At 48.2% G+C, this 20,534-nt stretch overlaps 1 protein-coding gene across 5 annotated transcripts in view; it reads left to right on the forward strand.

The window, feature by feature from the left end:
• The first annotated feature begins 574 nt into the window (after positions 1-574).
• Positions 575-20,534, forward strand: part of SETD5 (SET domain containing 5) — an 875,459-nt gene continuing 855,499 nt past the window's right edge. For all 5 annotated transcript variants that reach the window (XM_069643234.1, XM_069643237.1, XM_069643236.1 and 2 more), the window contains exon 1: positions 575-901. The gene's annotated coding sequence lies outside the window, so the exon portion shown is untranslated. The remainder of the gene's footprint in view (positions 902-20,534) is intronic.

Here is a 20,534-nt window from a genome sequence, read left to right on the forward strand (position 1 = left end):
CGTCGCACGCGAGCAGAAACGTCAGTGTTCCCGCCCCCCATTCAGCTCCCCCCACCCAACATGGAGTAGGCGACCGAACTATTCCGCGGCGCTCGCCGAACTGCGGTTACCGCGAAGTAACAGAAATACCGAAAACAAAGCCATGGTCGCTTGGACAACGCCTCGGTTCGAGAGCCTTAACGTCACCCATCTCCATTAGCACCGAACGTGCAACACCAGCCTTAAATTCACTGAACACAGCGTTCCCTAGCGCATCCTCTCTCACGCGCCTCTGTAGTCCCAACTGTGAAATGCGAGCGCTCCTGCTGGGTCTTTTCTTCGCCGAGACATTACGTAAACCGATTGGCAGGCGTGAAACCCAATCCAATATCGGAGAAAGGGGAATGCCTCTTCATTTCTAGCCATACAGAGACCGATAAATAAATGGTCGGTCCTCCCTAAATAATACCTTCATTGATAGGTTAACCCTGATCTCAATCACCCTATCTTAGCCAACGGTAAGGCCTGGGAGGCGGCATCCAGGAGCTGCACGCCGCCCCTGCCGGCGGAGTTGGGGATCCCCGTGCGCTCATTCGCGCTTCCGCCCGCGGAGGGAGATGAGGTGGGGGGAGGGGAGGAGGCTCTGCTAAGGAGCCACCGCGCTGTACTCGATGTGACACGGGTAGGGTTGGCCCGCTCTCTGGAGCGCCACACAGGAGGCCACAGGGTGAGCAACAGTATTATATACACAGGGGCCTCTTCCAGCGGGGCCCCGTAGCCGGGGCTGGCCGCGCCATTTCCGAGTGGCGGCCCTCAGGAAACGCCGAGGCTTCGTTTTCGGCCTAGTGTGGCCCGTGCCCCTGGGGCCGCGAGATCGGGCTCTAGGGGGGCCGGGCTGAAGAGAAAGAAGCTCCCAAGATAGGTGAGTTCAGAGCCCTGCCTGCTGGCTTTTATTTATTGTGGTATATGCATATATTGCTCGGGAGAGAGGGGGGTTGTTGTGGAAGTATTGATAGAACTGGTGTTGCAGTGTGTACGTTTTTGGGGTGGGGGGGTCGTTTAATATATCGTCACCCATTTAAGTCCATGCAAACTAATGCAGCCTGTATGTGATGTGTGTACCCAAGGCTGGGCGGAGACGCTTTTGGGGGTGTGCTGCCCCCCAGTTTATAAACATCATTGATCTGAGTCTTGGCAAGGGGTAGGTTTGGGGGCGCAGTGGGCCACTAGCAGTGACCTACGGGTTATTCTTGCAATGTTTCCCCCGGCCATGCATTCGCCTCCTCGCCCCTCACTCTTGTTTTATTTACTGTTTTGGCCCCTCCCCCCTTTAGCCGAATGCCCGGCTATAGAGCAGAAGGGGCCACCCCGCAGCCCCCCCCCCCCCGCTTCTCGCCGTGCAGATCTCAACTCTCCGCCGTCTATGTTTGTGTACAAGGTTCCTTCTTTCCTGCATGCGCTATGGCGGGCAGGTTGTGGGCTCAGCACCGCCCCCGGCCCCCACTCTACCTCCCACACGGGCCGGGCTGGCGTGCTCTCTTCTCCCGCTTCCTTTCAGACCCCATTTTCTTTTTCTGACAACAGTGAACTAGAAGGAGAGGAAGGCGGAGGTGAGCTGCCAGCCCCCCCCAGGGAGTGCTGCAGGCACGGCTCCTTTATTGTTGTGTTGGACCTACACCCCCCTCCCCCACCAGGCGGTGTTGACTTTCTCCTCTCCCCTAGTGTGGGTGACCCCCTCTGCCCCGCCCCCCCCCCCCTTATGATCTGCATGGGCACAGCTGTGGTGGCCAATATGTGTTAGGTTATTGTGGCAAAGAGGATGTTTTGGCTCCCTTCTTTTGCTGGCTTATTCTCCACGCCCATCACTAGTAAAATGGTACCATGCCCCCCCTCCCCACCCCCGTGAGGATCGAGCACACGGGGTGCTTAAAACGTTACAGATTACAGAAGGGGTGTTTGCGGGTGCGGAAAAAGCTATGGTTCTCAAACTGAGGCTAGTTTATGTCGGGGGGGGGGGGCAGATGCAAGATAACTGTTAATATAAAAGAAGATTAAGATGACTGGACAATATATTCAGTAGGTGATCTTATAGGTTTGGGGGTGGCAGACACAATATTTTGCTCGTGCGGGTGCTCGTTTTGGAAAAGTTGGCATGGCACTGGTATAATGTAATATCGCACTTAAACATGGCACGTGTCGTGCTCTTCTTGGCGTGGCCCCTTTCATCGCATAGCTTGCACGTGTCTCTTCTGAGTGCCCTGCTGCCCCTGCAGCCTGGCCACTATTCGGCAGCGTCACACCTGGACGTGAAGGGTGGCTGGCAACTCGGCGGCCTTCGCTACTTTCTCTGGGCACCCTCCTCATCTGGCCACTGGTTTTGAATGGAGCTCGTTTGTTTTCCTGCGACCCTTTTCAATAAAGACTGTTGCGCATGTTTTCGTTTTGGCCGTATAACTACAGAAGCTTCGCTTTACCTTTATCGGGAGCCTGCATGCAGGGATCCCCGTTTCCGAGTTGGTGGCCTGCTCGGGGCCCCTTTGTTTTTGTTGCTCTCGCTCGTCCTGGCTGCGGGCAAGGGCTTGCTCTGCCCGGGCAAGCTGCTGTCCACGCACCTGTCGCCTGCTGATGGCAGGGACGCGCGGGTCTGCATTGGCACTGCCCGCCTGTGCTCTCGCTGGCTGCAGGTGGGACATTTCTCACCTTTACAAAGAAAGGCGCTTGGTGTCCCCGGTGTAAACAGAGGCCCGGCGACTTATGTAACCTTTGGCTCTGAAGCTGCCGTGTGGCAACGCTGCTTGCTATGCGCAGGTTTATCATTGCTGCCAGGGCCTCTATCTACACCGTGGCCTTCTGGAACCATCGCATCGCCCCTCGCCGTGAAGAATAGCGCACGAAGCACTCTTGGTGCGGACCCTGTGGCTGGACCATCAGTGGGTGTGATGCTTGGATTCTCGCCCCTGCTTAGGTTAGGGTGTTAGAGCAGCTTTAGTGAGGGTCGCGTAGCCGTGCAGCTACGCACCCTAGTGTGTGGAGAGGGCAGTGGCACTACTACTAGGGGCAGCCGTGGATGCCAGCAGAGGGAATGCAAAGTAGCTTTCTGCGTGCATTCACTTTAGACTTAGCTCGGGTCACGCAGGTCCGTGCCTGCCCTGTGCGCCTGGTAATGCAGCGCCTCGAAGCGTGGATGGGCTCCTCCAAGATGGCCGCTGCCCTGGCTCTACTAATGAATGCAGGGGGCTGCCGCGGGTGCATCGCGGATCCTGTTGCTATGGGAAAAGCTCGAGTACTGCCACCGTCTCCAGGGAGGAAGGGCATTGCAGCCTGGAGCTTCACGGGGGGTGGGCTTCACGCTTGTGTGCATTGAAAAGCTCAGGTTGGCGGGTTCTGCGTCGACAATCTGGGGTCGTTGCATTGTCCCGAGTAACCAGCAAGTGACCCTCGCGCAGTGTTCTTGGCTGCTAACGTGTGAGCTATTGTCTGACCGTTGTGGGCTGCCGCCACAGCCCCAAGGGACCCCCGGGCCCCCGTGTAGAGGGGACACGGCCCCAGTAACCGCAGGCCAGGCTGAACCAAAGTGGTGGGATGTCTGTTGTGCTGAACTCTGGGTGTGGTGTGCACAGTGAGCATGCATTTTCCATCCACTGTACAGGGTTGCAGCTAGCACCGCTCTGCCCTGGATTCCAGCCCTTGGGCCCTGCTGCTCAGTCTTGGGGGCCGGACCGGCTTTGTTGTCTTGCTTTTAGTCCGAGCCTGGCACACAGCAGAGGCGGGTGTCCCTGCTCTGAGAGGAGGGCATGGTATGCGATTTTAGCAGCACTGAATGCTGCTTCTGTCACTCTGTGCTGTTGCCGCTCCGCCCCCAGTTCACAGGTTTAAGCCTGTCGACGTTTCCCACTGCCTTGCCCACTGTTTACAGCCCTTCCCCCACCCAGTCTGGCTGAGTGCTGCGCCTTCCTCCCCCAGCGTCTTCAGATAATCTGATCTGGCCGTGCCTCCTCCCCCATGGCTCGGAGCATTCGCTTCTGGCCTCTCGGGCTGTGCTTTCTTTCCGCAGTCTCTCTCATCCCCACAAACCTATTTCCTTATTTGTATTGAAATCCTGGCTACTGGTATGGTTCGCGTCGCCAACACCTCGTGGAGTATTTCAACCTCAATACTGGGGAGCGTATATTTGTTTCCGTTGATTCGGAGCTTTACTGCCAATTGGGAACGAACTCCACATATTTTTTATTTACATTTTCACGTTTTTTGGGAGCACGGTTTATTTCCATTGATTTTGTTGAATATACGTGTTAATTATTCGGGCTCTGCAAGTCCTTTCGGAAAAGTCTCTACCATGGGGTATTCACTTGATAGGATTGCATTTAAGAACCCGGGAGTGGGTACACGTTTCATGTATTCGCTTGGCCACTTGTTTGCGTATATGTGGCACTATGGACCCGAACAAATGTGTTTTGGTTAGCTCTGGCTCGACCCTTTGCTTCTACCAGATGAGAAGCTGTCCTATTAATGTATTTAATGATATCATTGTTATGCACGTACTCCTTATTTGACCGCATGTGCTTATAGGCAGCAGTTTCAAAGTACTCGCTCCTAGGCACGGGAATGCTTTACCTATCAACATCAAAAATGAACAATCCTTCCCACTATTTAAAAAAACTACTTAGAACATGGTTCTTCAACCAGTTTAAGTCGAGCCCAAACACCTCGTATCCCATACTAATCCTATGCCCTCACTGTATATAAATGTACATAACTTGTAGATGAGAAGTATGGTAAACCCCTACTGTAAATCACAATTTGTATTGCTTGCTCTGTTGTTTCTTCGCCATGATTGTATTTGATTCTGTCTGTAACTACGCCGTGATACCTCACGGACTGGGCGTACAATAAATGTAACAACTAAATATATATTTAGTAGGTGGCATTATTCTGATCTTTTTAATTCCGATAGGTATTTTGTGTGTGGGTTTGTAGACCAATTGCACATTTTTTTTTTCTTTTTCTTTTTTTTCTTTGAACTTTACTCAGTAAAGACTGAGTTTTGTCAAACACCTTCTCTATCTTGCATATCATAAAAGAAAGCGAACCCACGAATGGTAGCTTCTCACAAAAACCTCCCCTAGAAGCTGGCAAACCGGGTCACAGTCCAAGTCCTAAACCTTGTCCGGGAAGCTAAAAGGCCTCATTCAGCAGGGTCAGAGACCGTCACCGAAGTACTTTCAGTCCGAAGACTGTTAATTTTATTCAAATACTAGGTCGATGAGTTTGGCCAGAACCAGGGTCCATCTTGTCTTCTCACCCGATTTCAGTCTATTCCATAGTTCATCTACTTGGAAAATCCACATATTTTCGGCCAGGCAGGGGAGGTATAGCCTTCTGTTTTCCATTGTGTTGGGACACTCGACCACGAGGTGTTTTAAAGTCTCAATAACGGACTCGTTTTTACATAAACGGCAGCTGCTTTCGGTTCCATTTCTTCTTAAAATTATGATCTCTCTCGTAGGGAGGAGGTTGAATCTGGCTCTCATGACAGAAAATCTCAGCTTCTTATTTGGAAACTTTACACAGTACTGGAGCGGTTTTTTCCCCTTGTTGAAAGTGGGTGGGAGATGTTTCAGGAGTTTGTTTTCCACCACCTTTTCTGTTGTCATAATCCAGTCCATGTTTTCCGTCTTTTTTTTATTTCTTTCTGGGTTTTCTATTAGCTCTTTCTCGGTGCATTCAACTTTTCTCAGATCATTCTTTCTCGCTTCCACCCATTTATTCAAAGCCGTGCATTTGCCTAAATCAATTTCTTCCCGTATGGTATTTATAAATGGGTAGGGTGTCAGACATGATGATTCTTCTGTAGAGGCGCAAGGCGCTTTGATCCACTGTCGATGCTAATGATATGAGCCCCGACTCTCCTTATGGCTGGCATGGCGGTAGATTTAGGTAGGCCTAAGACCGTTTTCCAGAGGTGGCCTTCGATTTTGCTCCAGATGTTGCGCTGGAGATATAGCACACCGTACCATAAGTCAGGGCCGGAACAACCTTAGTGTTATAGAAAGTTATAGCCGGGATCAGGGAGAATTTGCCATATTTGCGGTCTACTGCTCTGGTTTGCGTAGTCTTTTCACTTTTTCCCAGCGTTGGTCAACAAGGCTCTTTTCCACACCTGAACTGTCTTAATTGAATCCCCAGATATTTAAAGTTGGTTACGATTTCGATTTTTGACTCGTCCAAGAAGATCTTTAGATTTTTCGTCTTTTTGCAGGGGACTTTCTCGAGCACCATGACCTTTGTCTTCGATTTGTTGAGTTCCAGCTTATTTTCCAGGATGTAGGCCTCCAAATTACAGAGTTTTCTTTGCAGGCCCACCTTCGTCTGGTCGATCACAATGTCATCTGCGTAGAGTAACCGTGGGATCTCAGTTTTCCCGATTTCGGGGGGAAAAGATCGAATTTTTTCTTCGGAGGATTGATAGTCGCCCAAGAAAGCTGTGAACAGTACCGGTGCCAAAGGACATCCCTGCTTTACTCCTCGTTTAACATTTATCTCCTCTGAGAGCATGCCCTGATTGTTGAGTTTAACTCTTATTTTGGTGTTCGAATGGAGCGCTTTTATTGGCTCCAATATTTTCTTATCTTATCAAAGACCTTTGAGAGGTCCACGAATGCCAAATATACTTTTGGCGCCCCCTCTTTGACTTTGGCTTTCATGATGTTAAGTATGAGAAGATTGATTGATGTACACCCATTTTTCTGGAAGCCAGTTTGAAGCTGATCTTTGGCCTGGCTGACTTTTTTTCCCAAGCTCGAAAATGGACGAGTAGCAGGGTCGCGTAGATTTTACCCAGGATGTCCAAAAGGGCGATTGGTCTATAACTCGCCGGTTCTTGTCTCGGTCCCTTTTTATAAATCGGGACAATTACTGCTTTCTGCCATGATTCCGGACCATGTTGGTTCTACCACATTCCGAATAGATACCACTGATCATTTCAGCCCATTTTTTCGGGAACATTTTCAGGTCCATGTTGGAGAGTCCATCAGGGCCCGGCGCTCTAGATGTTTTCAGGTTCCGTATGGCTGTTTCGATGTCCATAGTATTAGACAGATCGACCCACGTTATCACTTGGTTTTGCTTAGCCCCTTGGCTATCACTGGTGGGGCCGTCGAATTCAGCCGTAAAATATTGGATCCAGTTTTCTTCCGCTACAGCATTTCCCATTGCGGCGGACAGGGGCCTGTTCATATCTTTTATTAAACCCCAAAAGTCACTAGATTTTTTTTTTTTGTGCGAAGTTTTGCATCATCGCCTCGGCATCGTTTTGGTACAGAGTGGCTTTGTGATGTTTATGCCAATTTCTGTAGCTTAAATTTTCCTTGCGCCAATTTTCCCAATCAAGCTCATCGTTGGATTTCTTAGCTTTTCTTCGCAAACAACGTACAATTTTTCTTTTTTCTACCACCGTCTTATCATACGTGTGATTGTTCTGGGGCATATTCTTTGCTTTCCCTGCTCCTTTGACCTGGAAAGCTAGCAATAACGGTAGGTAGTTTGGTCTTTCTCTCTTGTCGGTCCAAGCCTGATCTTTTACTCTCACCTCCCAGGTATTTCTAATTTTCTCAATGTCTCGTTCGGTTAACCACAGGCGAGTCTGTTGCTGGTTTACTTCTGTCGTCCAATTGTAGGTTTTGGATATCCTGGTAGTGATACTCCATGAACAGCACAGAAGGTTGTGATCACTATGGATGTTTTTTTTGGCCTCGAAACCTGACAGCTCCTGGATGAAGCCATTGGAGATAAAGATGTAGTCCAAAGTTGCTTTTGATTCATTACGTTCCCATGTTGGACAGTTAATTTGATAGGGGAATAACCACGCCACATTTTGGACATTTCTTTTACTCATAACTTCATTCACGGCTATGCCTCTTTCGGTAGCAGAATCCATGTCTCCCCAATGGACCCTCGGAATGGACTCCCAAGACCTCGGTACATTTGGCGTTCATGTCGCTGCATATGATGAGTTCGATTTTATCAAATTCTGCATATAGCTGGTCAATTGTTTCGGCGATGTTGTTGCAGAATATTTTGGTAGACGTTCGCTGGGGGTTCCAATAGCAGTTTATAATAGCTATCGTCTTTTGATGTCCATTTTTCCTTTTGATCTTTCCCTGGGATATGGATGTCAGGATGACAAGCATTTCGTAGGACTGTTTCCAGTTTTTAGGTTCACTCAGTCCTGTCCCTGTTTTTATAGCTGTAAGTAAACCCGATGACGGTCTACCTAAGAGGCCTTTAACTGCAGGAGAGATCTTCACAGAGAACCCGTCCAGAAAAGGTTGGTGGACGAGCCAGGTTTCTTGGAGGCAGAGAATATCATAGGCGCCCAGATCGACATCTCCCGGTGACGTGAGGTGCATATGGCCTCTCGTGTTCCATGAGCCCAATTTTAAGGCTGTCATTTCGGGTTGCTCGTTGCATTTATCGTTGCAGGTTTTGTTAAAGTCACTGCGACAAGCTAACCCAGGTCGTTGCTATTTGTCATTCTTTTTATTTTGCACATTTTTTGAAGTAGGTTTCTTTGTGGTCGGAGGCTTCTGTGTGTGTGTGTTCTGTCACAGAGAGAATACTCTGGAGTTTTAAGTATGGCTCGTCGTGTACCCGCCCCCTTCTATGTTTTGAGTTTATATGTATGAGGCTCTCGGGAGGACATGGAGCTTCACCCGATGGCTATAGGTGACCAGGTAAAGGGTACAGAAAACACACGAGCAATTGAGCACTGCATAATGTGATGCTAGATGCCCCAGCGCGAGTGGCAAAGATTGTGTGCAATACTTTACAACCAGTTGATCTGTACATGTATTGTATTTAGTTTGTTATATAGCACTCTTTCCCGTTTGTATGGCCTTAACACACTTTTTTTTTTCTGGTTGTAATTCCCTTGGTGACCGCAGTCAAGGGACTTTCTAGAAGTTTTAATTTTAGGAGATGCGTGTGCATTTTTTGCCGGTCTAGGGCTTATGCGGCTGGCTAGGATCGACTAAGCAGCCCAGTGGTCCTGGTACTTGGGAGGGCACTATTGGGGGTTGCAATAGAGAGATATTGTTGAGCGATTCGATGTGTGGCCGGCTATAACGAATTTCATATCGTTGGTAGTCGCCCTATGCTAGTGGCATATGTGTTGAGGTACGTCTGGTGTTTCAGTGTGAACTGTTGTCCTGCTAAATCGGAAAGTGCATCCGTAGCTGCATTCTATGGTGCCTGGGTGCTTGGTCGTACCTGCGGCCTGTTTCCTCTGATGCAGTGTAGGCCTGTGTCCTCTGATGCAGTGTAGGTATACGTGCCAGAGGTCTTCAGGGGATATACGTAGCATGGTCTTCGGAGTTGTTTGGCTGGTGCGATCTCCATTCGAGCGGACCGGGTGGTCTCATCATTCATGGTGTCTCTGGTGAAACAGGGCCTAGGATGCACCTAACGTGGGTGGGTATATTGCGTTGTGCTTTAGTGGTGGGTGTGGGCTACCCTGGGCTATTTATCTCATTGTTCGTGGTGTTGTGGACGGAGATGGGGGGGGGGTGTGGTGAGTGTTGCAGGAGTGCCACATCGAAGGCTGCTGGTGTACCTGGAGTACTTGTCGGGTGGAAGTGTTGTAGGTGGAGTGATAGTGTTTCAGGTGAGCCACAATGAAGGCTGCTGGCATACCTGGAGTACCGTCGGGTGGTCGTGTTGTGCATGTGTTGGTGGTGTCAGGAGAAACTGCTATGGGAGCTGCCTGCCATTGTGATTGAGTAGGGGAGTCTTTTTCAGTGGTGAAGTCTCGGGGTACGTGGATCAGGTGAGTATTGGGAAATGGCAGGTTTTCCGGGCCTTCCTAAATTTCAGAGGGTTTTCATTGGTGCGGATGTGCAGCAGTAGGCAATTCCAGATGATTGTTGCTTAGGCATAGAAGGAGGAACTGTCGAGCCTTGTGGCGCTGTGGGGTTAGATCACTATGCAAAATGCTGTGCGAGATCTGAGGTTCCTGGAGGGTTGGTGGGGATCAATTTTGTCTCGGAGGAATTCCAGTGCAGTGTTGTGGACTGTGCGGTGGGCGATCCCCAGGGCTTTAAAGATGGTGCATCAAGCAATCGGGAGCAATGGAGAACTCTCAGGGTAGGGCTGTTGTGTGCTCTCGCCGACAGGTTAATGAGCAGACGTGCTGCCATGTTTTGAATTCTTTGGAGTTTCCTTGTTTGTGATACCGGGGCTTCCAGGTAGAAGCGGTTTGCATCGTCTAAGCAGGACGATGGATGTGGTTAAACGTGTATGAAATTACTCGGATCCTAATGTGTGTTATTTATTTTTTTATACCTATGCATGCAAGGCTCTGGATCAGTGAGAAATTCCTTTTCCTCATCGCTACAGTGCACAAGTTTAGGCATTTTTACATAGGGATCTTAAGATGAACCTCCTTTTTATTGTTATGCAATGAACTGTTAAGAACACTATCTCCTATGTATGCAATTTGTGCAACTGGAAAAAGAGCCTAGTTGGAGAAATCAGCATCTGGCCCCAAAACCACTGGGATTAATTTTCCCAAATAGACCTGTACATAAAGGCACCTGGTTTCTCCATAGAGCTGCAAACAAAACTCGGGCACTGATCAGAAGGCCCACTGTTTTCTAGTAAATCGGGCAACTATGAGGTGAAGGGGGGGAGGGGGGGAAATGCATTTTTTCACCAGTGTGCATGAACATGAAAACAGCGGTGATAAAGAGACAATGCCACCCCTAATTACTCCCCACACGTGATCAGAAGGAGAAAGACCGTATTATCGCTGGTAGATAACTCCCTATTTGATCAGTGCCTGAGTTTAAGGACGGGGATCAAGAGCCAGACGGCCCTAAAATGGTGGCAGAAGTGTGCAACAGTGTAATGTGATTATGGTATTTATTGAGCGCAGGCCTTGCTTCGAGAAGCAAAGGAGCAATTTGGAGGTATACAACAGTACAGATGCATAACTGAATGCTTTTCAGAGGGAACAGATATACAGCGGGGGTAGGGTACACAGGGGCACAAAGGTGTACAAAGAGGTGGGAAGGAGCTGGCCAGACAGCATCTAGTGAGTCAGGTGGCCCACCCTCGTATGCTTTAGAGTTGCATACAGTGGCGACTTCAATTGAACTCTCAACTGTAAATATCCTCATCCAAAATGATTCAATTGTTTGACCTAAAAGTGTGCTACATTGCCTATCGGAGCCTCCTGCCCCGACCTGTTCGAGCGCAATTCCCGGGCCACTCTGCATTCTTATCATGTGCAAGTTACTGGATGATCCCTTGACTTGGTAGCTGAAAAGCAGACGGGTGGGAGGGAGTGGACACGGGGGTGGTGGCAACTGCTGGTTGGTGCTGGTATATGACCCCTTATGCTTTAAATGTCGTATAGATGCATCCTAATATTTAGCGCTTGTTAAAAATGCACACAGTTAAATTCACATGGGTGTGTATTTTCGGCAATGATTGGTCTGGGAAATCAAAAGTAGCTCCCGGTAGCTGTTGGTGTGAAGCTAACCAGGCTTTTCTAAGCTTCAACCAGGTGCGAATTGGCTCCCAAATCCCCTCATCGAACCCAGGAGTGGAGTCATGGGGTACGAGTGGGTGTCAAACCAGATGGGTAAGCGTGGGATGAGAGATCATGATGGCTGCTACAAAGTCTGCGAAGTTCTGTTACTGCCAGGGCATCTGTAAAGGAGGAGTACGCTGAGGGAGAGCGTGGGAGACAGTTGGGATTTGACTAGCAGGGATTTGCAGTCACTGCAGGTTGGTTTCTCGACGTGTATGGGTGTGAGGTGACGTTTGTGGAAGGTGGCTCTGTTGTGCATGATCAAGGAGTAGACTTGGGGGGGGGGGGGGGGGGGGGGAGTGGGGTGGGGGAGGAGGAGGAAGAGGCCCTGTGTGCAGTGAGGAGGAAGTCGTCGCCAAACCAGGTTTCGGTGATGCCGGTATCTGGGTTTTCATCCGAGAGAAGGTCAATGAATGTGTATATTTTTTGGCAACCCACCATGCGTTGATGAGTATCCATGAGGTGTGTATTTGATTAAGGGGTCCCTCTCCTTCGTTGTTGCCTGTACCTGGCAGGGATAATATTGCTGGGTTCTCGCCTGGTCGTCTTTCCGCTTTGTCTAGTTACCATCTGATGTTTGCTTCACGCCTCTTCCTCTGTGCCGCCGTATTTGAAGGTACTCGGGCTTTCAGTTACTGGTTTCTTTTGTTTTGCTCAAGCGGCATCGTTGTTTCTAGGACTACAGGTCCACCATGAGTTTTTTGTGATCACACCACTCTCCTTGTCGTTCCTTTCCCAGCTACTGCTGTTCGATGCTGCACGTCTCCCTGGTTCCTGTTCTCTCACGTTTAGGACGCAGGGCGCCCATCCTCTGCTCAGTGCCGGAGCGTGAGCTAATTCGTAACTCGCAGGCTTCTCTCTCTAGTCTTCAGGTTTCTCCTCTTTCATATGCTTCATAGACATTGAACATCGGCGGCATGGTTGTTGTTTTCTCTCTTCCATGACTTCTTTTCTCCTCCACGGGTAATCTTCCTTGTCTGTTTAATGGGGATTACTTAGCTAAAGGAATTGAGAGAAGTCTGGAATGAAACTCTGACACATGCGAGTCATAAGGTTTTGTTTAAAGAATTTTTATTGAAAATAAAATATGGGAAAATGCCTCTCTGACCCTGTTCTAAGGAGAGTTTCACTACCTAAACCAAGGGATTATTTGTTTCAGAATGACCAGAACAAAACTGTGCGGTGTCAAGTTCTATTCTGACAAACTATAAGCACCCATTTCCCATTTGTATGGCCTCAATGCGCTTTGTGGTTGGGATGCCCCTCTGCGACTGAAGTTCATGTATGGGAGATTCCGTTCACTTTAATGGGTGTGTGTGTGTGTGTTCTGCCAGATTAGGACTTGGGAGTGCTGGCTGGGCCCCTGTAAGCAGCCACGATGTTGGGCACGTTTGTGGGTGCTGTAGGTGGATTAGGGTAGAGTGCTAGGGCAGGAGATTCAATGTGTGCCTGGTTAGACAGATTTTCATTTCCTCGTAGGTTGTCTATATACTAAGGGCTGAGGTACGTCAGGGGTTTGTGTGGACAACTGTGCAAGCTGCTAGATTGGATTTGCATAGCCATAGCTGCATTCTGGGGAGCAGTGCCTGCAGCTTGTGTCCAGACATGGTTCGACTTATACATTCCATAGTCTCAGACAGATTTTTTGTTTTGTCCTTGTCTTAGGGCTCTTCAGATGATATATTGGTAGTTCGAGTGCATCTTTGGTGGTGGTAGGATACTACCTTTGTGGAGGACCTGGCTGGTGCCCCTCTTTGAGTGCAATAGAAAATAAATAAAATAGATCTTGCCATCTATGGCCGAGACCAAATAGTATTGTTCCTGTCCCTGAATGAAAGAGCCTTAAGTGCGTCTCTGTTCCTACCCCCACAGCTATCAAAGGGCGTACCATACCCAATATCCCCAGTTGAACTGGAACTTGCTACTCCCCAGTGCGTTCTATGGGTTTAGCGTTCTGCGTGCTTGGGTAAGCCTTTTGATAATCCGGTTGGGACCTCCAGCTGAGAGCACGAATCATAGCTGTCCCCCGTTCAAACTGGTCCTGCTACCATCGCTACCTCTAGTGGTCAGTCTGAAAAAGCATTCTGTCCCTGCATCTTTAAGTTGTCACATCCAAGGTGCTTCAGATTTACCTGCGTAGTTTAGTGACCAGATTGCACCGGATATAGAGTTGTTGGGCAGGGCCTAGGGAGCGCTCGGAACGACTGGGTGAATATGATCATCTTTGGGCGAGGGCACATTTTTCAGTGCCGCTACAAACGCTGCCGGCATCTGCAGTGGTTTGGAAGAGTAGGTGTTTAGTTGGGTCTGGGACCGAACTTGTGTGCCCGGGCAATCGCAGCATAGTGGGAGAGTTTCAAGAGAAAAAAGGAGAAAGCCAGATTTTGAGGGCATTTTTGAATGCAAGGTGATTGTCAGAGTTGTGGATCTGTAGAGGCATAGAGTTCTAAGGGGTGGGAGCTTGAACAGAGTCTTGGAGGAATTCCAGGCCTGTGTTGTGGGTGGCACAGTGAGTAATGCATATGGCTTAAAAGGTAGTTCGTCTACTTCACAAGGACAGACTGTGAATGCCTAAATTGGAGGCACAGCAGAAGTGCAAACATCTAGGTTTGAGGTATCTGAATAGATGGAGAACACTTAAGTATGTGGCACACCATTGAATAACACCACTCGGCGTTTGTTACACAGCAGTGAAGGGGTATTCTTAACTAGCTGGCTAATTTTGGTATGCGTATGTTGTGTAGGTAATAAGAGGCAGGCCTTTTTGGAGTACATCGATTGCTGTACTCCCCACCGAGACCACGCATATCTTGTCAGTCACTGCTGGTTGACCGCTGGCTAGTGGCTTCTCGGGCGAACACAGGCAAACACGGTCTGGGGCTGCTTCTTTGGAGCTGCCCTTTGCTGAAGGTGCTGCACGGGCAGTGGGCTGCCCTAGGTGTTGTGGTAAAGAGCCTACGTCCTGGAGGGAAACGGGCAATCACGGACAAGGGTAGGTGAGAGGTCGCACTGTAGCATTGCTAGTCACCCAACTCCTTGCTCTATCCTGAACAGTTGGGATGTAGATAGGTGAGAAGGCCTTGTATGCAGTGGGTTTGTAGTATTCAGCAAACCAGATCTCTGTGATTCTGGGTTCTTGTCAGAGATGTGGTCAAAGACGTTGCATTTCATTTGTTTTTAGAGATTGACCTGGCATTGATGAAAATGCAAGAGATTTGGTGGGATGTGCTGGATGACATGAGCTTGTCAGGGTCATGGCAGGGATTGTTGAAGGGGTGGGAATAGTGGGGTTGGGGGGTGGGGTGGGCCGTGGCGGAGGGATGGGGAGGCAGGGGAGACAAACATGGGTGGAGGTTGACCGACTGGGCGGGTGGAGGAGGGGAATAGTGTGAAGACCAGTTTGGGCGCTTTAGCGAGGGGGCATGGATTGGTGTCTGAGGTGGAGCACGGGTGATGCAAAGTGGGACCTGAGGTGGCTGACGATTGGGCCTTTTTTGTTTCTTTTGTGCACCCAGTGGGGTGTGGGTGAGAGTGGGAGAGGGGGGTCTGTTGAGGTAGTTTTCTTTTGCCAGTGCTGCCCTTGCTGCTCTGAGAGGGGACGTGGGGTAAGAAGGGGCCTCTCCTTGGGTAGAGGTGAGATGTGCAGGCAGTGGGAGTGGGTGGGCGGAGCTGGATTCTCGGGGTGGGGCGCGTGAGGGGGAGCAATGTTCAACTGTAGCACTCCAGCGTGCCGCTCTGGCTTCGGCAGTGCGAGATCTACGTGGAGATTGGAGCAGGGGGAAGTGGGTATTGGACAAGGGCGGAAGTTTGGTTTATACCTCCTGGTTTTGAGTGCAGCGTGAAGTGGTGGAGGGTTGGGCTGTGCGTGGAAGAGGAATGGGGTATAATGTGCATTGTAGGACATACTGCCGTGCCAGTGTGCAGCTCTGATTTGGGCAGTGTGGGGCATGGGGTCTATCTTGTGTGTTGGATGCCCCCTTAATAGAAAGATTGCACACATGTATGGTCCAACTTGAGTAGTGACAGAGCACAGGGAGGGGCCTGATCATGGGGGCACATCTGGGCCTCAGTACCTGGAGTTTGAAGGGTCAGTGGGGGGGGGGGGTGGGCTGAGAGGTTTGAATGAGAAACGTCTTCGTTTGAACACAGCTGCAGAAACTCAGACCTGAGGCACTACAGTTTGAGACGCAGCTGTGAATTGACCTACAATATGAACACATCAGTAGCTTGAACTACCCACTAGCTAGTTAACATCAGTGAGGTTTTGAGCTATGCTATGTAAGATGAGAGGTACGGTTTCACTGGAGTACAGCAATTGATGTGCTACTCACCCAGACCACAGTGAAGATGGCAATGTCTTTAGCCTTGTGCGGTTTAGGAAATTGTTCAAAAAGGAAGAATACATGACTGCAACACAAGTACTTCTTAGGATAAAGATTCTTGCTCCAGTTGGTGGCTCCCTTCCCCTGGATTCCTCTTTACTTGGATATTTTCACAAGTAAACGTTTTTGTACCTTTCTTGTCCAGCAAGGTTAACGCACAACACTGTCTGGTTTTCTACTTTGATCTTTTTTAGCATACCTTGTATATTCTTCTGCAAGGGTTTTGCTCCCTCTCTCCTGGTTAACGCAATCAATTTTCTAGTCTGAGATTTCTTGTCGGGACCTCTTTACATTTGTATATTTGTTGTAACTGCCTGGTATACTCTCCTGCCAGGGTTTCTTGTATTCACACACTTGTAATTGCCTGGTATACTCACCTGACATGGCTTCTGTTCATATGGGCTCTCTGCGCTCTCAGACTTGCACATTTACTTTGTTAGCTAGTGTATCTGCTGGATATATTATCCTGTCGGCTCTTCATATACTTACTGGTATACATTAACTCTCAGTACATTTCCCCTTTTGAAAATAAGCCGGTTCTTGTTTTCTCCTGCAGCTAGCCAATGATGGTCTTTCATTCTTTCCTTCTCGTGATCGTTTCCTCTTGGCTTTCATGTCTCTTGCAGCTTTTGCTGGCTGGCCTTATCTGCTTTGTTCCAGGCTCTTGTGAGTTAGATGCTGCTTTCGTACTCCTGCAAACGCCCAGGAATTCAATCGTCTGCTCCTGATCTTCACGTGGCAGCTTTTTTCTTCGTGGCTCTCGTGCCACGGCTCCACCACATCAGTCTCAGCCTTTCATTCTCTCGATACACATGGAAAGGCGCAGCTCTCTCCCGCCAGTAGCATGCCTCGACTCTGCTGCTGCTGTTTTTAAATTTCCCAGTCACAGTTGTGTGTTTACAGCGCTCCTTGGCTTGTGGCCTCTTTTGCTCTGTGTTGCTTGGCTCCGCTTACCAGTATTTTGGTGCTTCTGGGAAAGGAAGTACATTCTATACAATTTGCATGATCAATATTCTTAATGGTTTTCAAGAGCAAGTCGGTCCTGGATGATTAATGGGTCTAAATGGAGAAGACCTTGTCATACGTTTCACAGGGCGAATCGAAGTTGTAAGGTTGGCCTATCGGTTTTGGGGAATGGGTTTTTGCTGCCCTTCATAGGAGGATGAGATGTATGACCATATGCAATGGGAGCATCGGGTATAATATATGATAGGTTATTTATAACGCACTTAACACCCAGCGGCTTCTAAGCGCAGACCCGGGGATCTAACCCTTGTTGCCGTTGTGTCTTGCTTCCAAGGTGGGCATGTTGCCCCTGAGCTATCCTCCCGAGACAAAAAGGGCATGGGTGGGTAATCCCCAAGAAAAACGGGAATACCATGTTTCACCGAATTAAGCCATAACATCGTCCAGAGGTTGTCTCCCCATGTAATCCTCCCTCATATAGCAGTCCTACGCCCAGGATCAGGTAGCGGCTGCCGTCCCCTGGCCATCACAAAATAGTCGGTGTTTCCCGTTGACAAAATCGCCCATATGGATATTACTTTCCCATAAATCATTACAGGATGTGCTTGGTTGAGGGGGTGATATTGTCATGTTTCTAGGGGGTTTCTCGCAGGAGTCCTTGTCCATGGTACATTTATTCCCATTGATGTTCAGCTGGCCTCAACAAATCCCCCCCTTTCCCCCCCTCCCCCTGCCTTTCTTTCACAGTGGAGAAGGGACACATTCCCGCGATTCGTCATACAGGACTTAAGACATTGGCATTATAAGGGAGCAATGATTCCATATGCAGGGAAATTACTTGAGATGGTACTATTTGTAAAGTAAATGATTGAACAGTTATGGGAAATTATTACATTTGCAGAAAATGAAAATTTCAGGTAGTACAGGATGAACTTATGACTCAACAGAATGTTCCAGAAGCCCTGCACACATCACTTAGGTGGACAAATCTTCCTATTCATGATCGACATCCCATTGGCCTTCTTATTTTATGAATCTACACTCGTGGCAGCTGCACAATGAAAACATTTCAAACCGAGCAGTAGTGATCCTGTGGACCTGCTTAGAAGAATGGTGCAATGATAGAAAAAAAAGTGTGTGCCTGTGATCGAAGATCAAACGATAAAGCCAGGTTTACTGGACGAATTCTACATTTTTTTATCTAATGTTTTGCTTATTCTTTGAGCATCCGACACATGTGCCTGTTGAAGTGCGCTATAGTTTACCTAGCATGCTAGTATGGACAAACAAAGGATTGCAATGGCAGAGTCTCGGCATCGTTTATATATGAATCCATTTGAAGGAAAACTTAACAGAGCAGCTTTTTCCAATGTTTGCATATCCAATAAAATATCAACTCTAAATGTAACTGCTGAGGGTTACGGAGTGTGTTAGACCGTGGCGCTTGTGGATATCGGTGTGGTTGTTTGACCCCGATGATGGTGGCCACTTGAGTATGCACATTGTCGACAAATTGAAAAGCCTCTGGAAGTACCTCGAAGTACACTGTTCACTGTGGAGTTCCAGTTTGATAACCACTCGTGTTGCGGTCGTATCTCCCTGCAAAGCTTATACTGTGGCAAAGCGTTGAGAAGGAGAGGATGTCGTTACAAGCAACACGGAAGTTGCCTGACTTCGAAGTCATTTCCATCCCACGCTACTTTGAACCTTTGAACTGTAATGATAGTCCTCTGCAACGCAGAGGACAGTGAGTGAGTCACTGACATTTGATACCTTCCTTTTTTTTTTTTTGTTTCTCTGTTTTCCACAATTGTAGCACAACTGTGATTTGCCTAGCCACACCTCTGAACCCGCCTCACAGCAGCTTCAAGTTCCAAGTGTGCAGCGCACCCGCGCGCTCACCCGGAAGTACCTCGAAGTTCACTGTGAGTGGTGAGTGGCAGCTAGAATAGTGTTTTAATAATTAAAACGAACATCTCCCTGTTGGACAAACTTGATAATCAGATTAAGGGCTGATTGTCCTCATCGTGTGAAGAGTGGTGAGGGTGAGCCTCAATAACATACACCTATCTCCTCTCGCTTTTTTACCTCCTTTTATTTATTACATTTTTTTTGGCACACCCTCTCGTGAGAAAGACAGATCTCTGAGGTAATACTGGTCAACTGTATTAATGGTAAAATTGTATACTTTGCGTACAAACATGCCTGATGTTGAACCTCTAACTGACCGACCTTATGACTCTCGCACAACTCCAAAACGTATTATGAATGGTGCTCCCCCACACGTAACCTGGCGTGGTAGATTGTTGTCGCATACCAGCGACATTAGGAAGTTCTATTCTGACAGCTTGTCGGGGGTTGATTGTAATCCCTCAAAAGGGAAGGGAAAAAAAACCCTAAACCTACAAGCGATGTTCCACAAGCGGGTACTGCGATCCCTGAAAAGTCTAAATCGGGACCGCCTGCCGTCGACTTGCGTATGCCGTCGGACTCACTCTTAGCTGCTTTCACTGAACATAACCTGCTGGGTGATTTAAGCCCTGCCAGTGAATTCAAAATCTGACCGATGTAATTATACACACGGAGCCTGTCCAACCTCTTGATAATTTGTCCTGTAGATAAAGATCATGAAGAAATGAATGGCAATTTGTAGGTTATTTCTAATACGATAAATGATATGGCCTCACCGGTTAGCGGCGAAGTAATAAAACAAACTAATGTAGAAGATGACGTGGAACACTTGTCACAATCACCAGTAATGTTCCCGGAATGCTCCCAAGACTCATCCATCCTGTCTACCTTTTACACAACACTCCCCTAAGCATTCCAAGCATGGCAATTTAGGATCTCCATGCCCTCAAAATCGTTTATTTTTTATTTATTTTTTTGTTTTTTTTATTGGTTTGTTCAACCTTTTTAAAAAACGGAAGACAAGACAACGATTAACAAAGTTGGCCATGTCATTTCCTTCCTTCCCTCCCTCCTCATATCTTCATCCAGTCCGTTATGACATCTCCAGTTCAAGTAGACAAGCCCTTTATACTACCAGGCCTTATTGTTTGTCTCTAATCACTTAGGTTGGTTCCTGTTCTTCCAACCGAGTTTTTAGAACGTGAAGAAAGTTTTATCAGAGCAAATAAGACTGCTCTACTGGATCCTTCAAAAAGAGCTTTCCACCACTCTTCAGTGCTCCTTGAACAATAGCTATTAATAACTGGGGCAAAGATAAGACCTCTATGCTGGTCAAGATTCGGGCATGACAGTCAGATATTCCAACGTTTCTCTGGCGAGGTTACAAAAGCGGCACATGGGGTTAAGATTTGTGTATTTTGGCTAGATACATATGCACTCTTTTGTGCGAAATGGATTTAATCTGAAGCGAATGTAGAGTGCTCTTGCATGCTGGGTTGGCAGGCGAGTTAAATAGGAGTGGTGTTGGTGCTGGGCTGCCTGCGCGCTATACAAATGTAAAAAAATAAAAAAATAAATAAAAAGCTTTCGCCTCACCCGTTGCTTCATACATTGTTTTAGATTTGGCTCTTATGTCGCAGGTCTTAATCCAGTCCAGCCTCCATATCTTCTTCTTAGCTGACGCTAGATTTTCTATTAGCATTGAA

This window comes from Ambystoma mexicanum, chromosome 2p (genome assembly GCF_040938575.1).
Source record: "Ambystoma mexicanum isolate Mex_15411 chromosome 2p, UKY_AmexF1_1, whole genome shotgun sequence".
Taxonomy (NCBI): domain Eukaryota; kingdom Metazoa; phylum Chordata; class Amphibia; order Caudata; family Ambystomatidae; genus Ambystoma; species Ambystoma mexicanum.